The sequence below is a fragment of the Delphinapterus leucas genome, chromosome 2 (genome assembly GCF_059928025.1).
Source record: "Delphinapterus leucas isolate spDelLeu-1000000601 "Yukka" chromosome 2, BTC_Dleu_Yukka2, whole genome shotgun sequence".
Lineage (NCBI taxonomy): Eukaryota > Metazoa > Chordata > Mammalia > Artiodactyla > Monodontidae > Delphinapterus > Delphinapterus leucas.
The window spans coordinates 65485695-65501448 of record NC_143130.1 but is presented as its reverse complement, the minus strand read 5'-3'; the positions used below and the strand labels follow the sequence as shown (position 1 = coordinate 65501448).

Sequence of the window (15754 nt, the reverse complement as noted above, 5' to 3'; positions counted from 1 at the left end):
GCCTGCAGAGAATGGAAGCATCTTCTTTATTGTCCTGGCATGTCCATCTCTATTGTCACTAAGTTGCAACTGGAGTTTCATTTGGATCTAGTTAAAAATTTCTTCTGTGCAATAGGTGGGTTCGAGGATGTAGCTGCCCTGGTGTCTTGGTCATATCCTGATAAGAATGTCCACGCTGAGGAGCCAGGCGCTGTATTGCAGGAGTGATGGCAGGACAGGGCACGAGCCTGGCTGAGTTCCTGGGAAATCGGAGAAGAGGTTAGAGACCCTTTCCTGCTGTTACCATGTGTCCCCTTCGGGGAAGTCGGAGGTTAAGGAGGGAACTTTGTTCCCATGTAGGACTCCTTGCTTCTCCCTAGTTCCTGTCCTCAGCCAGTCCAGCTCTCACTTCCACGCCTCAGAGCCCCACGGGGGAGGCGTTAGCAAGAATGAAGCAGGCAGGGACTGCAGCACCAGTGAGGCTCCCCACTTCTTTCTGAACACTGTTCTGTACGTAGCGGGGGACGGGGACAGTGGCCTCCCCAACTCCTACACACCATCCCAGCAGCTCAGCTAAGCCCCTGATTTGAACAGGGCAGCAGGAGGTCTCTGAGGTGTGCTGAGAGGCTGACCACACAAGAAGCCTTTGCCTTTGCAGGAGGTTCTTGTATGCTTTTTCTTAAAAATGTAAGGAGCTGAGATTTTTCTCTTTGTTTAATATAAAGAATCTCTTAAGAATACAGGACTGACCCTCAGGCATCTTCCCCTACTCCCCAACAAACCCCCAGAAGAGAGTGTGGAAGGCAGTGCGGAAGGCGGATTGCGCTTTGGTTCTGTAGCCAAGAAGAGGCCAGCTGCTGAGGACATCAGTGGGCGCTCGGACCCGCCTGCCCCGGGGCCTGCGCTCTGCCCCGGCCACACAGGCGCCCCACTTGCCTTTGTACCTTGGTTATTTCCCCTATTTCGGTCTTACCACACAGTTGCTTTTCTAGAAGATGAACTCTGTTTCTCAATTGGGGGCAATGAAAAGTGCAATGCTGGAACTCCTGCTGCCCTGCTAGCTGGTCACGGAGAATAGTGCCAGGCCGGATTCTGGAAACCCAGTGCACTTAAACTGATCCTGAAAAGAGCACTCAGAGCACTCTGGACACCAGGAGGGCTAGATTCCCCAGAAACTGTCTTACCTTTTGTCCAAAGAAACATGCTCGGTATTCGGGGCATTCCCTCCCATGAACCCTGATACTTTGGTTACCTCAGGGCTTTGGTACCTGGATACTGCCACAGAACTGGGGTGGGGGGAGGGGCCTATTTTTAAATAACTGTTCAAAGTTGGGGGATTTTTTTAAATTAAGAAAAAAAAGTTATTCTGTATTGCACCTTTTCACAGTTTAATACATTTTCTTACATTTTCCTGTGATTTTTGAAATTAAACCATTGTGTGTCTTGTAATGTCCTAGTTGAGCTGCTGACCAGCAGCTTCCTTCAGGAGGATTTGGAGCAAATGTGTCTGTTGCCTTGTCACCTGCTGGAAGGGGACCTGGAGGGCTGCTGGGGACTAGTTTCTGTACACACTTGTTTGGCCTTTTCTGTAGTTGATGCTGTAAACTCTATGGCTTTTTGAAAAACAATTTCATGTTTTTATTTAGTATTGGAAATCCAATACACTTTTTTAAATCCAATCAAACTCTGGTCTGGACAAAGTGTTATTTTCCTTTTTCCCTAGGAAAACAGAACTTCGGGGTCCCGTTTCCCATCCTCAAGTGGACTTCACCATTGCCCTCATCACTGTAAAGGCAGGAGTTCGGAGGGGCACCCAGGGCGGTGTAGCGGGTGAGCCAGGTGGTGATCTGGGTGTCCTCCAGCCCCAAAGACGAGCCTTGTCCCTGTCCCCACCCCCATGACCATTGCTCCCCTGCAGGGACTGAGAGCCCGAAGGATCAAAGATGACGCCTGTCAGAAAGAGCCAGGTGCCCCCCACCCCCGCCGCCCCAGGCAAAAAAGCGCAGCCGTTCCTGAATGGTGTGCGGGCCGCGTCCCTGCTGTGGCAGCGTCCTGCGCAGCAGCTCGTACTGTTGGCGCACAGCCTGGGACCCACGCTAGGCCCGGGGCCTCCCCGCCCCCGCCTCGCACAGGTGTGTGATGCCAAGAGCCGGTGTCTGCAAGGAGCCCCACCTTTCCCAGGCTGTTTCAACTTCTGACTGCATTCACTGTGTCTCAGCTTGGGCTTTATGACAAAAATATCATAGACTAGGGGGCTTAAACAGCGAACTCTTATTTTCTCACAGCTCTGGAGGCTTGGAAGTCCAAAATCAAGGAAAGGGCGGATGTCAGGTGAGGACCCACCTCCTGGTTTATAGATGCTGTCTTCTCACTGTGTCTCATGTGGCAGATGGGTGAGAGAATTCTCCGAGGTCTCTTTTACCAGGGCACTAATCCCACTGTGGGCTCCACCCTCATCGCCTAATAATCACCTTCAAATACCATTACACTGGGGATTAGGATTTCAACATGCGAATTTGGAGAGAGACAAACATTCGGTCCATAACACTCTGTAAGATTTCTCACAGTGTATGAGAGTCTGGGCTCAGAATAGTGAGTGGGGAGCACAGCAGCCATAGGCCTGCCCTCCATGAACGTGGAGTAGCGTGAGGGCTGGATACAGAGCCCAGCCTCCTTACTAACTGCTCCCTCGGCCCCAGGACTTCGTCTGCTCTGCGGCCATGTACTTTATGAAACCCAAATCCCATCATTCCCATTAGCCATGCCCCATTGGCCTCAGGGTGGAGTCAGAGGTCCCAGTGCCAGAGCCTGTGCCAGTCTGCCGCAGCCCCAGGCCAGACGCTGTCACCTTGTGTACCCAGTGTCTAGCAGAGGAAGGTAACCTGGGACACGCTTTTCAGTCTTTGCATCTGGAACACCACTACCCCCGTGTTCTAACAGCCAGAGAACCGGTGGGGACCCTCCTCTGCATCCCTAGATGGAGCTCTTTACAGTGATTTATGTTTTGAGTCTTTTTCCACTGGACTGTGGACTCTGGAGACACAATTTCTCACTCCTCTCTGAAGGCCTAATGCCAAGGGCAGATTCTGACAATAGCAGGTGCTTGTCTCCCAGAAGGATGGATAGACAGGCAAGAGGACTCAGGGCCTGGAGTGTGTGGGAAGGCTTCCCGTATACACACACCCCCTCCCGCTCCCTTAGAGGGATCCTTGTAGGTCCCTAGTGTTAACTGGTGCCAGGACCCTCCCATTCCAGCAGCCATGGCCCTTTGGTGTCCTGGGGTGAACTTGAAAGATAACAAAGACCTGTCTGCCTGGCACAGTTACAAGTTATAAGAAATGAGGCTGATACCACAATGATGAACTGGGTGCAAGGTTGTCCTCCAGTTGGTTCTAAGACAAACACTGTGAACAAGGCTCTATATGAAGAAGAAATGCCCTCTTTCCCCAGTCTATCAGCCCCTCCCAAATTTAGACACCTTCCTGCCAGGGGTGTTGTGTCATCAGGAGAGACTGGAGAACAGCACTGAACCAGCTGTCAGACTGATGGGGAGGGGGCAGGGGGCGGAAAAGCAGGGCCAGCCCTACCCATAGACAAGGGGCCTCAGACAGGAGGTGCCTGACTCTTCACCTTGGGTCTCCAGCTACCAAAGGAGAGAGTTCACCAGGGAGGGGTAGAGGGGACGAGGTGGGAGAGAGTAATTCAAGGAGATAGTACTTTACATTTTCCATAATCTTGAAAAAATGTTATCTGTGACTACAATTACTACTCTCTGGGCACAGCGGATAATGTGCATCCCAAGATGCTCTTTTACTCAACTATGGATTGGATGGGTTTGCGAAATGGAAACACGGGCCTAGAGCTAAGCTCAGAAGGGATGAGAGGGAGCTCTTGCTGTGCTATAGTGAGAAGAATTTGGAATTTCCTGAAATAATTGGGGGTGGGGAGGCAGCGGGTATATCAACAAGAAGATGAGAGAATGAGGGGCAGGTGGGAGGATGCCCACAGTGGGAAGAGGCGGCCCTTAAGATGCCCCAAAGAATGTTTTGAAATGAGAAGATCTGAGAGGTAATTTAGTGCAGTTTGCTCTTTGCACCTCCATGACGTAAACCCATCCAACTCCCCAAGTCTTGTATAACGTCTGCCATGTGCACAAGGCCTTGCACAAATTACTGGCTTTCTCCCTTCAAAGAAAGGGGCATCTGGGTCGACGTGGTGATGGATAGACCACAAGTCTGGCATGGTGATTGAGGGTGACCAAAAATGGGGTTGGCTCAGAGCCAGAAGTGACCAGAAGAGTTTAAACCTGAGAGTTCGCAGAAATCAGGGGGCACAGGAGGGCACAAGACCTTTCCCACGTCAAGGTATGAGAATCCCAATCTGCCTTATCTAGGTTTAAATAGGCAGACTGACCGCAGCTGGTGTCTGGGTTGCAGTCATCTTACATTTCCACACCCTCCACCTCAGTGTCCTGGAACAAAGCTCCATCACTCCATCATAGGTGTGCACACAGGTGCCTGCCCCTCATTAGTGGCTCTACCTTTGTGGAGCTGGTCTCCCCAAGGAGAATTCTGGGAGCCATTGTAAACTCTTCCCTCAACACCACAGTACATGGCTCGGCAAACCCTGCAGCGCTCTCTCAAATGTCTCCAAACTGGCTCCTGTTGGTCTCTATTGGGCAAACTCCTCATCGACCCATCCCCCCACCTCAGCCTCAATGGCAATCCAGCCTCCACACGATTTGATTTTTCTTTCTTTCTTTTTTTTTTTTAAATAACACATCATTTATTTATTGCATGAGTTTGGCAAACAGCACAAAACTTCAGCAACATTTTAAACGTAAAAAAGTCAAAGGCTGAACAGTACTGGAAATCTGTTTTTACATAATTAGTTACAATGCGTACACAGGTAGGGTTCTGCAAAGCTAACAAAATACCAAGGATGGCTTAGCTTCTGAACATATACCACAAAAACACACACAAAAGCAATATAATTTACCTTTACAAAAATTACAGCCAAGCAATAAAAAAGGATGTTAATAACAAAGATACTAACACGTATGTTCGCTACGTATATGTTATACATTGAAATGCTACACCTTGTACCCTGAAATGCCATGTGTAGAAAGCCAGGCAGAGTAAATTTAGGCTCATCACTGAGGTTAAGAATTATCTGAGAATTTAATGCTTGTATGTAACATACTCAATTGAAACTTGCTATATACCAATTCCTAGATCACAACAACGCATTTCACTATATATCTGAGAAGCTGAGTCTTCTTTGTTGGCAGTGTAAAATTTTTGACCAGTGTCAAAATTCTGGTAAAATACACATTGAAGACATTTTCTAGTGTATGCAATGTTTGGGGGCATTAAAGAATGTGGGAGAAATTCTTAGATTTCACACTAAGTTTCTGCTGAGCTTTGTCAAACCAAACAGCTCAACTATAAGGCAAGAAAAATTAACCCCCCTATAACAGATTAGTGGGTCTTAACCAAATAAAGATAAGAATTCAACCTTAGGAAAAAACTCCCTACATAAGCAGATCTGAAACAGTGGGCACTAAAATGAACATCTAAAAATTACCTAACATCTTGATATTCAGTCATTGGTTCAGAAGCCTGACAATTTTTTGGTATATTTTATCTAATTAATGTTTTAGAATCAGCACCAGTCCCCAAAACCTCAAATTGTAATATTTAATCTTCATTAAAATACATCCTTTTGTGCTGTATTAACACTACAATCAAAGCTGAATTTACTCAACTTATTATATATTTTTGTGTACACTGGTAGGAACTTAAATTTTTTTATTTACTTGTGTTTCTGTTTTGGGGCACTTTGACTGAAGAGAAACTTATTTCACAGGATTACATCTTGCTAAAGCATTCCTCAGCATTGGTCCAAACTTCAATTCCCTTTTTGCATATACTGATCTGCATGACTGCATAGCTTATGAGGGCCTCCTTTAAATCACGGTTCTTTTGTTCTTTGAAGTGTTCAACATCAGCCCAAGCATTTCTGACAAATTCTCTGCCTTCCAGATTTTTAGAGTTAAGTTCTCCTTCATTTATTTGTTCTTCTAGCACCTTTATTCTGGCGTCTCTCTGCTCTGGAGTTTCTTGACCAAAGAGCTTGGTAGTCATTCCCTTCAAAGAAAATGTTCTCAGGGTCCCAGGTGCCAGTTCGTCACACCGCTGCTTCTTGGATGCTAAGTCCTGAGCAGCCATCTCCAAGTCATACTGCATAAGTTCATGTTTCCTGCACACAGCCCGCATTTTATGCATGGCTTCTGCATAAAAAAGATACTCCTTTAACTGATCTGCATAATGTTCTTCATCTTCCAAAATATCATCGATAGAAGATGCATACACATCCCTATGATGAGCAGCACCCTGCAGTCCATCACCCATTTCTTTTTTCTATGGCACTCCACTCACCGAAAACTCGCCCGTAATTCCCATATACTTTATATACACCATACAGTCGATCTGCTACTCTCGCTCTGACTCGAAGAAGATATGCGATGACAGACGGTAGTTCATCACTGTAGTGTTTTAGTTCAGTACATCTCTTGTCTGGGTTTTTCACTCTGAATGTTGCATTAAACGCTTTTAACCTGCAGTCTGCCTTCCGCTGAAATCCTGTTTCATTCACAGTCTCCTTCCAGTTGCCTGCCTGTGTTAAAAACAAATAGAAGATTATGTCTCTACAGAGGACAGGATATGAAGCAATTCTCAAGAGGAAGTTTTCTAAACCAATTCATTGTCTTTCCATGAAATCCTTGTCAGTGTTGTCAGCAGAGAGTTTATGCCGAACAAATTCTGCTCGCTCTTCTGGTAGAGGTGGTACAACAATATGTGGATAGTATACTAAAAGGTAGTTTCTCAACAACTCAAATTCACTCTACTGCCTCCATAGTGAGTCTGCTAGGACACTCTGACCATCAATATGTTCAACTGACCTTGTTTCAATGAGGTAAGCATTATGTGTTTCTTGCATGTTCATGGCATTTCTTCCAGTTTGCTTTTCTGCTTCTGAAACATTAATTTCTATCTTCTTCAACCGAAAATTATTTTCTGTCATTGTGCCATTCCGGGGGCCCTCATCCCGGGCCCCCACTGCTTCCTCACTGGCCACAGACTCCAGCCCAGTGTCGGGGTGGCCCAGCTCTAGGGGCTCAGGCTGCAAAAGCCGCTCGGGATCAGGAGGCGCGTGCTCCATGGCTGCGGTTCGGCACGGCCTGATTTTATTTTTCTAATTCAAATCTGGCCTCTCTCCCCTGCTCAACATCGTGCGATGGCTCCGTATACCTGCCCGGCAAAATAGAATCCAATGTGGCCCTGTCTACCTCTTGGCTTTTATTTGTCACTTAATCTGCCTTTTGACCCAAATTTGGCCCTAGCAATACAGACCAATTTGCACTTAGAGAATAAGCCATGAAGTCTGACCTCTGTACTATTCCCTTTGCCTCAAATTGTCTCCCTACGCCCTACCCTCACTACTGGCTTTCTCTGCCTTGTAAATTTCTATTTATCTTTAAACACCCAGCCTAACCATTCAGTCAGCTGAACTTGATGGTTCCTGTTCCTGTCCTCTGTCTCTTCTAATACACTGTGAACTCCTTAAGGAAAACAATCATGCTTGTTTTTGTATTCTAGGTCTGAGTACCTAGCACATTAGAGGTGTTGACTCAATGAACTTGACAGGTGAGGAAGATGGACTTGCAGTCACTGTGGCCCAGTGCTGGGGGAATTTGACAAAATCCTAATCCTTCCTGAGAGCATGTACTCGGAAAGGTTTTGCAGCAGAGGTAAGGCTGAGCTGAGTCTAGGAATTAATGAGACTTTCTATCTGGAGGGAGGAGGAGGCCAGTGCAGCGGTAGGAAGCTAACCTGCTTCACATGGGCATCAGATACCTTGAGAACAGATCCCAGCCATCCTGCATGGCGCTGGGGCTTCGAGGACTGTGCTTGGCCTCCTGTCACTGGATTAAGTGCCGGGGCCCCAGGATATGGAGGATGCACAGAGCTGCTGCTATGCTCCCCCAAATCCCTGGAACACTGCAAGGGTAATGCTAGGCCCAGTCGAGCTACATTTGCTTGGCCAGGTGCCACAGGTGGGGGTCAGTCCTAGTGAGTTCAGAATAAGATGAGTTTTTTCCATAAACTCAATCAAACCCCAGCCGAGAATTCTGGGCAGCTTTCTGTAAGCGGACAGGAAGAGCTAGGATCTATTCTCGAAGGCAGAATGATGGATCAGGCTCCCATAGACAAAGTTGCCTAGGAAATGGCAAAAGAACTAGCTGATGAACATTCTAGACCAACACACAGGAGGGAACCTGGCTGGAGCTAAAGCCAAAGAGATCTCCATGTGGGTGGGTGGGTGGTGTGAGAGAAGGAATATTATGGGCCAGTCAGAAAAGAGTCTTCCTCACCCTAGAAGCTGGAAGTCATTCATGGTTTCACAAAGGTTCCCGAAGGCTGACTGCATGCCAGGCGCTGAGGATGTGGAATGAGTACGACCGTCTCTATTGATGTGTTCACAGTCTACAGGAGGACACAGACATTTAACAGACAGAAACTACCATCCAGCATGAAAAGTGCTAAGAGACCTGACCAAGTGATCTGGCAAAGTGAGGAAGGAACTTCCAGCCATGACTGCAGCGTCTGCCAGTCACAGAGTAAGTACCTGTGAGAATGGTGGGGAATTCACTAGAGAAAGGAAACAGTTTCTTCCAGCACTGCTTGCACTAGATCTGAAAAGCAGGAAAGATTCAGATACTGGCTAAATTACAACAGAACGACTTGTAAATTATTTGCTCAAAAGAAAGTAAGGGATTTCCCCAACAGAGGACAAGAAACAACCCAAGTGGCAAACAAAAAGGGAAGCTAGTGCTTCCCTGGGGAAAAGCCTAATACCAGGAACCTGGAAGCAGGGAGAGGAGCCCTGGGACCTGGAAGGGAAACTTGTGAGCGGGTGGCCCAGGAGAAATCCACCTGTCAGGAAACGAAACCAAGGAAGCCTGACTGGCACCGCTGTATTTTAAAAATAGGTAAAACTCCTCACCTCCCTTGAGAATTTGTTGAAGATTTTTGTGTCTATATTCATAAGGGATATCGGTCTGTAGTTTTCTTCTTTTGTGCTTTTTTAGCTGGTTTTGGTATCCGTGTAATACTGGCTTCATCGAGTAAGGAAAGTTTTCCCTCCTTTTCTACGTTTTGGGAGAGTTTGTGAAGGATTGGTGTTCGTGGTTCTAAACATTTGATGGAATTCACCAGTGAGGCCATCTGGTCCTGGGCTTTTCTTTATGGGAAGTTTGTTCCAAATTGAATCTCTCCACCTGTTATAGGTCTCTTCAGATTCTCTGTTTCTCCTTGATGCAGTTTTGGCAGTTTGTGTGTTTCTAAGAATTTGTCCATTTTATCTAGGTTATCTGATTTGTTGGTGTACTGTTGTTCATAGAGTTCCCTTATGTCCCCTTTCGCTTCTTAAAGGTTAATAGTAATATTGCATCTTTCATTCCTGCTGGTACTTTGAGTCTTCTCTATCTCTGTCCTTTGGTTTTTGGCAGTCAAGCTCTCTCTTTATGTGTGTGTGTGTGTGTGTGTGTGTGCGCGCGCGTGCGCGTGCACGCAAGTAGCAAGTTTATTTTCTTCGATAAAGAATTAACAGAGTTGGACTTCCCTGGTGGCGCAGCGGTTAAGAATCCACATGCCAATGCAGGGGACATGGGTTCGAGCCCTGGTCCAGGAAGATCCCACATGTCGCAGAGCAACGAAGCCCGTGCGCCACAACTACAGAGCCTGCACTCTAGAGCCTGCGAGCCACAACTACTGAAGCCCACGTGCCTAGAGCCCATGCTCTGCAATGAGAAGCCACCGCGATGAGAAGCCCTCGTACTGCAACGAAGAGTAGCCCCCGCTTGCCACAACTAGAGAAAGCCCGCACGCAGCAACAAAGACCCAATGCAGACAATAAATAAATAAATTTATATTAAAAAAAGAATTAACAGAGTTAATTTGATGTCTCCCAAATGAGGTAACATTGCAATATTTGCATAAATATTCAAGGAAAACTTTCCTTGAAACACTTATTCAGATCTTTTTTATGGACTGTCAGATCAAAGAAACTGCAATTTCAAGTTTGTTCACAGAAATCAAAACATTTGTTACTTGGGAAGTATCAAAATGGCAATGTAACCGAGCGGGACCCTATGGGGTCTTCCCTATGGGGCAGACCCTTACCCTATACCCTCTGCTTTAACTCCTCTCTGAAGTACCTAGATGACAGTATCTGATGCACATTTCCTGAGTTGTTTCACAGATGCTAAAACTCCCACCAAATGGAAGAAATTAACTACTTGATGATCAGGAGCATGGTAGACCCCAGACCTCCTGGCACCTAAGGACTGATGTTAACCCCTGTGACACCACCCTGTTACCTCACGATCAACCAGTCAGAGGATCGTACATGAGCTGATCACATATGCTGGGATGCTAAATGCTTTGCTGAAAGTCATCAGGGAGTTCAGCCTTTTTGGGCACTAACTGTCCCGGACTCCTTGTATGGTACCTTATAATAAATGCTACACTTTCCTTCACCACAACCTAGTGCCTGTAGGTTGGCTTTACTGCATGCTGTGGGTGAGCGGACCCAAATTTTGGTTTGGTAACAGCAATTCTATCCCAGAGTCATAATTACCAGGGGGAAGAATGTTCTCTAGCTAAGATTTTTTTTTTTTTTTGCGGTACGCGGGCCTCCCACTGTTGTGGCCTCTCCCGCTGCGGAGCACAGGCTCCGGACGCACAGGCTCAGCGGCCATGGCTCACGGGCCCAGACACTCCGCGGCATGTGGGATCTTCCCGGATCGGGGCACGAACCCGTGTCCCCTACATTGTCAGGTGGACTCTCAACCACTGCGCCACCAGGGAAGCCCTAGCTAAGAGTTTTGACAGCACTTTAATACTGTGTCCATCCATCTTATACAAAAGCATGTGTGTTTTGCAAAGAGAGTACATATTTCTGTTATATCATTTTTGGAAATGTACTCAGTTGCCTTACTGTCTCCAAGAGGGTCAATGGTCAAATTGTCAAAATTTGTCAATTTTGTTCATCTTTTCAAAGAACCAACTTCTGATTTTGCTGATTTTCTGCGTCGTCTTTCTATTACCTATTTCATTTATTTCTGCCTTAATCTTTCTGAAGTCCTTCCTTGTCCTTGCTTTGCTTAGTTTGCTCTTCTTTTCCTAGTTTCTTAAGGTGAATGTTTAGATTATTGATTTAAGGTCTTTTTTTAAATATAGGAGCTTCCCGCTATAAACTTCTCTCTGAGCACTGCTTTTGCTGCACCCCATAAGTTTTTGTAGTTGTGTTTTTTTTCTATTCATCTGAATTTACTTTCTAATATTTTTTGTGCTTTCTTCTTTGACCCACTTGTTCTGTAGAAGTGTGTTAATTTCCATATATTTGTGAATTTTCCAAATTTCCCTCTTTTGTTGGTTTCTAATACCATTGTATGATGGTCAGAGAACACATGTTGTATGATTTCAATCCTTTTAAATTTACTGAGGCTTGTTTTGTAGCTTAACACATAGTCTACCCTGGAAAATATTTCATGTGCCCTTGAGAAGAGTATGAGTTTTGCTGTCTTTAGGTGGAGGGTTCTAGATGCCTGTTAGTTTATATTGTTGTTCAGATTTTCTATTTTCTTGCTGGTCTTCTATCCATTATTGAAAATGGTGTATTGAAGTCTACAGCTATTACTGCTGAACTATTTATTTCTCCCTTCCATTTTGTCAGGTTTGCTTCATGAATTTTGGGGCTCTGCTGTTAGGTGTATATATGTTTATAATTGTTAATTCTTCTTGACAGATTGATCCTTTTATCATCTTAAAATAGCCTTTGTCTTTAGCAACAATTTTGTCTTAAAGTCTACTTTGTCTGATATTAGTATAGCCACTCCAGCTGTCTTCTGGCTAATGTTTATATGATATATCTTATCACATTCTTTCAACCTGTTGTGTCTTTGAATATCAAGTGTGTGTCTCTTATAAACAGTACATAACTGGATTATATATATAATACATATAAAGTATATATTAATATATCAACAAATAGCATTCTCTATTCTTAATATATTAATGACTAATGTTAATATATTTATAATTATGTATTTATATATTAAAACTATGTAATATAATTTTGAGAGAGATATATGTCTCAAACTTATATTGGTTTTTAAATCCATCCTGCCAATTTCTGCCTTTTGAGTGCTTAATCTGTTAACATTTTATGTTAATTACTGATAAGGTAGGATTTACACTTGGCCTTTTGTTATTTGTTTTATATAGGTATTTATTTTTTGTCCCTCTATTAATTTGTTACTGCCTTCTTTTGTGTTAAGTAAACATTTTTTAGTGTACCCTTTTAATTCACTTGTCAAAAGACACTAATTATAAAAGAAAAGTTTGATAAGATGAACATCATCAAAATTAAAAATATTTACTCTTTGAAAGACATGGTTAAGAAAATGAAAAAGCAAGCCATAAACTGGGAGAAAATATTTGCAAAACATATATCTTATAAAGGACTTGTATCCTGAATATATTATTTATAATTTGATAATAAGAAACAAATGCCCCAGTGAAAACAAATGGGTAAAGATTTGAACAGTCACTTTACCAAAGAACACATATAGATAGCAAATAAACACTCAAAAAAGATGCTCAGCATCTTTAGTCATTATGGAAATGGAAATTAAAACCAGGAGTTAACATAACACACCATCTTGAATGGTAAAAATAAAAGACAAGATCAAGTATTGCAAAGATGTGCAGTAACTGGAACTCTCATGCAGTTTGCAGGTGGGAGTGCAAAGCAGTATTCCAGCGCTGGAAGATAATCTGGTGGTATCTTACAAAGTTTAAACGTATACTTACCAAATGACCCAACAGTGCCACTAGGGAAAAATGAAAATCCACATCCACCTGAAGACTTGAACATGAATGTTCATAGGAGCTTTATTCTTAATAGCCCAACTGGAAACAACCCAACTGTTCGCCAGTGGGTAAAGGAATAAACAAATCCTGGCATATTCGTGCCAGGGAAGGTTGCTCCGCAATACACACAACCACAGGGACAGGACTTAAAGGCTTTATAGACTGAATGAAAGAAATCAGACACAAGAGATGACATACTTTATGATTCCATTTATATGAAATTCTAAAAAAGGCAAAACTTTAGTGACAGAAAGCAGATTGCCAGGAGTCAGGAGTAGGAGACTGACTGCAAAGGGACGGGAGAGAATTTGGAGGACTGACAGAAATGTTCATTATCTTCATTGTTGAAGTGGTTCTAAGGACTGAGTAAATTTGTCAAAACCCAATGACCTGTACACTGAAAAGTGGTGACTTTTGTTAACTATAAATAGGTACATTAGCAATAGCAACAAAAATAAAAGGTACTAGGAATAAATCTAACAAAATGCACAAACCTTCATGAAGAAAACTATAAAGCCATGTGAAAGATTTGGCAGACAGTTAATGCCCAGCAAATATTCCATGTGCTCCCCCCACATAGAGCAGCCTCCTTTGCAGTTAACGTTGTGGCCAAGCGATGACTGAGCATGAGAGGAAGTGAGGTGTGTCACGGCCGGAGAGAAGTAGTTCAGAATCCGTCATCTCTTCCGGTTCTCTCTCCTCCTTCCACGTGATCTTGGAGACCACAGGATCAAGTTGGTATCAGTAAGGATAGTGGTTGCCTGGCCTGCAGGGGAATTTACCTGAGCTGGAATAAATCTTCATTGTGTTAAACTGTTGAAATTTTTGGCTTTTTCTGTTGGGGTCACTAGTGCTAACTGCCCTAATACAAAAGAAACATTAAAGAAGACCCAAATATGGGGAGAGTTGTACCCCATTCATCCATAGGAATACAAATTTTAATAATAACGTTCATGTTATTTCAAAGCAGAAGTCCACTGAGTTCTTCATGCATCTTGACAAACTGATTGTACAAAGTATATGGTAGCACAAAGAGACTAGAGTAGCCAGGATATGCCTTAATAAGAAGAAGGTGGCTCTACTAAGATCTACACACTTTATAAAGCCACAGTAACTAAGACAGTTTGAACAAGGATAGACAAGCTAATGGTACTGAATAGAGAGCTTTGACATAGACCCAGATGTGATATATAAATAACATTGTAAATTGGTAGGAACAGTTGGTTGTCCACATGGGGCAAAAATGAAATTGAACCATGTCCTGACATCATACCCAAAGCCTAGGTCAAGTAAGTTAAGTAAATGTGAAAAGCAATGCTTCACAGGTTTAAAAATTAATATAGAAGAATATCTTTATAACAACAGAGGAAGATAGGTTTCTTAAACCAGCAAAAAAGGCACTAAGGAAGTACTAGACTTTTTTTTTTTTAATCACTAATCTTGGGCTTCCCTGGTGGTGCAGTGATTGAGAATCTGCCTGCCAATGCAGGGGACACGGGTTTGTGCCCTGGTCCGGGAAGATCCCACATGCCACAGAGTGGCTAGGCCCGTGAGCCATGGCCGCTGAGCCTGCGCGTCCGGAGCCTGTGCTCCCTGCAACAGGAGAGGCCGCAACAGTGAGAGGCCCGCGTACCGCCAAAAAAAAAAAAAAAATCACTAATCTTGATCTCATTAAAATGTAAAACTTCTATTCATCAAAGAACACCAAAAATAAGAAAGAAAATATAAGCCGTACACTGGAAGAAGATATTTACAACACGTACAATGAACAAATAGATGTATGTGTATAAAACTCTTATGAATCAACAAAAAGACAACAACAGGAAATCAGGCAAAATACATGAAAAAATATTGCTCAGAAGAGGAAACATAAATGGCAAGTGAATATGCAAAAAAAATTCAGCCTTACTAGTAATTAGGGATTTGCACATTAAAACACAATTAGATATCACTAGACTGGGAAAAATAAGAAAATCTGATGGTTGTAATCATTGGCAAGAATGTGGATTGAGAGTAACTCTCATGCCCTGCAGGTGGAAGTGTAAATTGTTAGAACTAGTTAAAACGGCTTGGCATTATCTTGTTAAGTGAAGATTAAGTCACCCTATGACTCAGTTCTGCCACTCCTAGATGCGGAGCTTAGAGATGCTCTGACACATCTGTACCAGGAGCCACAAACAAGAACGTCTGTAGCAACAGTGTCTGGAATAGTGAGAACTGGAAATGACTGAAATATCTGTCTCCCGAAGAACACATATGTCAGTGGTGGCATATTCAGATACCGGAATGCTATACAGCAGTAAAGATGAGTAAACTATGCTCCATGCATCAACAAGCTCTCAAAATTACAGGATTGAATGAAAAAAAAGCAGATTACTGAAGAATACATACAGCAGGATGCCACTTATATAAAGTTCAAAAATTTACAATACATTCAGCGGTATATGAAAGTGGAAGAGGTATAGCCCACCCCGGTGCAGGCAATGAAAAGGTACATTATTTGTAAAGAAATTTAAAACAATAATAAAACGGACTAGATCTGCTGCTGCTCATCCCCATGCATCAGCAATTCTGAACAATACTGTGGACAAAACTCTCCTCCCCGCAAAGACAACTACTTCCAATCCCCACCCTTCCACCTTGGTATACAACTGAACACGTTGTTTGGAGACATTTTATTTCTGTAGTAAAAAGTATCATGAGAAGTAACCGGGTGCTAAAATTAAAGTTCAGCTGAGTGGTTTTTCTTGGAGAGCGAGAGAGGGATACAAATG

At 43.6% G+C, this 15754-nt stretch overlaps 1 pseudogene; it reads right to left on the bottom strand.

Annotated features, from left to right (window-relative positions):
- Window positions 1-5029: 5029 nt before the first annotated feature.
- LOC111177601 (sorting nexin-4 pseudogene) lies at window positions 5030-7579 on the bottom strand (annotated as a pseudogene).
- Window positions 7580-15754: the final 8175 nt, after the last annotated feature.